This window comes from Dreissena polymorpha, chromosome 1 (genome assembly GCF_020536995.1).
Source record: "Dreissena polymorpha isolate Duluth1 chromosome 1, UMN_Dpol_1.0, whole genome shotgun sequence".
Lineage (NCBI taxonomy): Eukaryota > Metazoa > Mollusca > Bivalvia > Myida > Dreissenidae > Dreissena > Dreissena polymorpha.
The window spans coordinates 210,794,823-210,800,185 of record NC_068355.1 but is presented as its reverse complement, the minus strand read 5'-3'; the positions used below and the strand labels follow the sequence as shown (position 1 = coordinate 210,800,185).

Here is a 5,363-nt window from a genome sequence, read left to right as displayed (position 1 = left end):
ATTTGACTTTGAAGGATGACCTTGACCATCACCTTTCACCACTCAATATGTGCAGCTTCATGAGATGCACATGCATGCCAAATATCAAGTTGCTATCTTCAATATTCAAAAAGTTATGGCCAATGTTTAAGTTTTTTTCGGACAAAAGGACAGACTGACATACTGACGGACAGTTCAACTGCTATATGCCACCCTACCAGGAGCATAAAAATGACCCTAATGAAGGCACTGCACTGACAGCAAGTGTGGGATGGTCAACGTGAAAGGTCAAATGCGCTGTTACAAACTAAATGAAATGTAAATTTTTTTTATCAGCGTATACACGCACATATATTTATTTAAGTGTTTATTCCAAAAAATCCTTTTAGACTTTAATGTATTTACGTGTTATGTTGAGATGTAAACACAATTATTAATTTACAAAGCAGACATCTTTATTTTTTAAGCAAATAATATTGCTCTCTATTATTACAAATAGAGACAATTGCAATTTTATACAATTGTTAGCATATGACAACACTTTCCCTTACTGTGTAATTGACTATTTTTTTCTGGTACTGTGCATTATTTTAACAGTTTAATATATATATGAGCATTCACACAGGAAATGTTTTTTTACAAAGGTTTTTACAAACTAAGGTAAACAGTTAGTTTATATTATACAAATGGCAACAATACAAGAATAATTTACATTTAAAATACAATTGTTCTACAGTTGCTTTATGTATAAATGGCAAAATATACCTACAGAATATATACAGTGATCAATAAATCTTGATTAAGTTACTCACTTATTAAAGAGGATACGCATAATAAACTATTGTGTCCAAAAACAAAGTTTAACAATTGTGAGCATACACATCTATGATCTAACAACACAAATTAACAATAATAAGTTTTGACAATTTTCATAAAACTCTTTATTTGTTTTTTTGTTTTTATAATACTCAGTTTCATTAAAAGCTTTCCCAAACACGCAATAGTCATACTATATTAATTTTACAAACAATATCCATTGAAATCAACAAAGTGGTATTTACAGAATCAATAATTTTAGTTAGATTAAATAATTTTTCCCAGAATGTATTATTATTCCAATGAAATAGTATGCTACTAAACAAGATTCATGATCGAATACCGACCCAAATCAGCAAATTGACTAGTATTGTTTTCGGAAGGATTAAAAGACAGAAAAAGCTGAAGCGTAAAAGTTATAAACCTTCGTGAACAATTCATTAAATTAGCTTATCTATATTACGGGTAAAAACAGACAACTGAAACATATCTTATAATATGAAAATACTCCTTTTTTTTCAATTTTGTCAAAGTTACCAGCATCATTTAAACAGACTTGACAATCTTAGAATATCTTTGGTAAAATTGTTTTTTCCATACATTTACCATTATAAGGATCAAAATATGTAGTGAAAAATTCATTATACAGACAAAGACATTGGATATAAATGCAATATGTGTGCTTTAAAAAAAAAATTAACATGCTATTTTTAACCAAAACTTTCAACATAAAGAGACTGACAGCATCATAATTCCCATGAAACATTGGTCAAATAAAAAATAAAATGTAAAATATTGTTTTTCTTTGAAACAACTTGGCTGTTACACATACAAAATGTGGCTGTTGACATGACTTTCTGGCTTTCCACTTGAATTGTTGTGATGTGTCATTTCGAACTGAACAAGGTCATTCATTTTCACCCGTCATTAAATTCAAAGAGTCAGAGTAAGTGCTGAACAAACCAGGAGGTACGTAAAGACTAGCACATCTAAAAAAGTATTTATCTATGGACTTCTTAGGTTTGACTGGGGTCAATATGGTAACAACTGCTGCAACAGGCTGTGTTTCTGATTGAATGGTTTGATTTCATCAAATGGCATCTGAAAACAAGAAATACTTGTTACTGTAAACGCCAGTATTTCATTTTATTTTTGATACCGATGAAAAAAACAAGAACAAGCACATGACTTGGTATTTCAAGGTTTTACAACTAATCTGATTTGAATCCATAGAGGAAATGAAGGTCCTGAGACTATTTATAAAATAATAATTGATAATACATATTTATATTGAAGTATGACCATTTTATTACCAAACAATTTGGATTAAGATTTGATGAAGATACATTTTGCCATTGGACTCAAATATCTTTTGAGAAGTAGTAAAAAGGGTTTGCCACCATGCACCCACATTTTACTTTAGTCTCAAAATTCCACTTATGTAAAAGAAAAAGAACCAAAATACAAAAGAAGGCAAGTTCACAGTTTTGCAAATATCTTTGTTTTAATCAAACTAGAAGCAATACTTTTTGAGTTTAGACTTGACATACAAATTCAAACAACTGGATGCACGTATGGACGGACACAGGTAAATCTACATGAATCTACACATCTGTGGACTTGGGGGCATGCTAAAAACATTCACACGACTTGAATACTCACCTGAGGTTCGCTCTGCATGATCTTTGCAGACCGAGAATCCTGCACCATGGATATACCAGAATCTTGAGATGATGAGTGCCACTGGTTCATGTGCTGTTATGATGTTCAAAGACGGAGGGTTCCACACCATAGAGATGCCAGTAACTCGAGATGATGACTGTTGCTGGTGCAAATGCTTCAAAAACAAGCTCAACGCTTTGATATCCGGGATTCTGCAATTAAGTATGTCATGTGTCAATTAAGACAACTATTTTAAGAATTAACTAGCATTTCATAAAAATTATCAAGTATCAAAATGCGGGTTCAACCCTGGCAACACAATACTCTCTCAAGAAGATATTAACTTTAAAAAAACTTGAGCTTTGACACAGAGGTGACGAACTCCCCCACCTGAAGAGCGGATGAAAATAACTTGAAATAGGGAACACCATGCTGAATGTGTAAAACGCACCCATGACCCCGTGACCTAGTTTTTCGCACGGCATGGCCCATGTTCGAACATGACCTACAGATCATCTAAATAAAACTTCTGCCCAAGTTTTTTGAAGAGGGGATGATAAGTGCTTGAAATGGAGAGCAGAGACCAAACTGAAAGTGTAAAACGCATTAAGTGACCCCATGACCTAGTTTTTGGACCATCATGGTCCATGTTCGATCATGGCCTAGAGATTATCTATATAAAAAGCCTGACCAAGTGTGGTGAAAAGCGGATGATAAGTAATCGAAATAGAGAGCGGACACCAAACTGAATGTGTAAAACGCACTAAGTGACCCCGTGACCTTGTTTTTTGCCCTCATGGCCCATGTTCAAACTTGGCCTAGAGATCATCTAGATACAACTTTTGACCAAGTTTGGTGAAGATTGGATGACAACAACTTGTATTAGAGAGCGGACACTTAATACGGACAGACCGACAAACAGACCGACAAGTACACTCCTGTATACCCCCCTAAACTAAAAGGTACAAACAGCACTGATCCCTCTTTGTAATTCAATGTTAGTTTAAGAACCATATTTACAGTTCATATGGAACATGATTTTGTAAAGAGTGAAAGAGTCAGATATGTTGGTACCTGCTGAGAAATTGTTTGCTGTTGTTGTTGTTGTGGTTTTGAGTTTAATATAACTCTAGATGTTAAATTTTAAATGCAAATTTGAGGGTTTAGCTTTGAACTTGTGCACTGTCTTTACATTTCTTTATAAGAAAAAGTAGTTTGTGGCTGAACCCTTAAACTTAGATTAGATAAACTGGTCAATTTATTGAAGAGCAGAAACCAGTTTGTATGGGTTTTACCTATTGGGTATTTGTGAAAGCAAAGGTTTAGGCTATTACAACTGGGTCTCCTGAATGCTTTGCACAGTGGCCCCTTTTGCAATGGCAAGGTGACTTACCTATTGATATGCAGAGTTTGATAATGTGAACATCGCTCACTGGGCTTGAACTTGTGAGTATAAAGCCTTTGTGAACAGATAGAGAATCCAAGGAATGTGTCCCTGTAAACAAATAATTAATTGCATTCTGAAATGGCATCAGTTATATAAGAAGTAAATCAATGTCGTTTGAGTGATAACAATATTTAAGAAATAAAGTATGTTTGAAGGATCGTGAAACAAATGGGCTTTAAACTAAACACTTGATACAAACATAGCCTTCTATATATTGTACACTTGATACAAACATTTTGTGTCCCTCTGGAACTAATATTTATTATTATAATAAGTTATGTGCAACACTAGAAAGGTGGGACGGACATAAGGATGAAAGTAAGGACGAGTAGAATTGCAGACAAGTACACATGTGTACGCCTCCCCCCCACTGAGCCCTTTCAAGGCAATACAAATGCGGCTATTATAAATATTTAACACTTACATAAATGATTTGTTTAAGTTAGCAGCCAGGATAGAGTTTTATCAATATTTAACACAAACTGTTTGAATTAAAATTTGGAGTGAAACACTGCATGTTATAAATAGTTAATTACATGTACATTACCAACCTACATGTACCTTATTGACAAGGTAAACTTGGCCCCTGGCCAAGAAAGTATGGAGCCCCAGGTTCAGAGTGGCTCCACCCTGCGGGTAGGTATAGTTGAGCATTTGCCCCAAGGTCCTGGGCCAGGAAGTGTCACTGGGCGTCTGGGACCAGCTGACCATACAGCCTGTTGTTCAGCTAGGTACCGATCTATGATTGCATAGGTTCCTGTAGGAACAGGCTCTTAAAACAAAATCCAAGAATTTAAATAAACGTTGAAAATAAATACGAAAAGACTTTTAAAATGAGCTGAAGGCTTTTACATAATTATTTTACTAAAATTAAATATATTCAACAATTCTATAAAGCAGATTTTTATGCAAGGATAAACTTTTGGTTCAGGGGCTTAATTTTGGTCGAAATTATACAAAACTAATGCCCTTACCTTCTATGATTAAAATTGATATCAGATCAAGTGCTATTTGCATTTTATTTACTACCGGTAAGTGTGATCAATGTAAAAAGCACATAATTCCCATTTATGCTAGGAACTTTTCAGGCACATAAAATACTGATGTAAAGTGAAGTATACGAGTCTCATTCTGGGAAAATAGGGCTTAATAATGTATGTGCAGTCTGCACAGGCTAATCTGAGATGACACTTTAATAAGACTATGACACTTTAATAGGACTTTATGTATGTATGCAGTCTGCACAGGCTAATATGGGATGACACTTTAAGCACATACATGAAGCCCATATCGCAGAACACCGCTAAGATACTTCTTATTGTTCTTGTTGCTGCTGATGCTGCGACTGGGCATGGACAGAGATGGAGCGAGTCCTGACGCCGAAGTCGCCACCAAAACCGAGAATTGCCAACAACAATGTTGTTGATTGGGTCAATCGCAAACTGCTCTCCAGGCCTAA

At 34.8% G+C, this 5,363-nt stretch overlaps 1 long non-coding RNA gene across 2 annotated transcripts; it reads right to left on the bottom strand.

The window, feature by feature from the left end:
* Positions 1 to 272: 272 nt before the first annotated feature.
* On the bottom strand, positions 273 to 4,714 carry LOC127864866 (uncharacterized). Of its 2 annotated transcripts, none has more exons than XR_008042324.1 (4): positions 4,456 to 4,714; positions 3,851 to 3,952; positions 2,458 to 2,669; positions 273 to 1,896 (listed from the first exon to the last, which is right to left on the bottom strand). It is a non-coding gene; the product is annotated as an uncharacterized LOC127864866 (long non-coding RNA). The 2 variants fall into 2 exon arrangements; XR_008042325.1 differs by having other exon boundaries at positions 4,466 to 4,714.
* Positions 4,715 to 5,363: the final 649 nt, after the last annotated feature.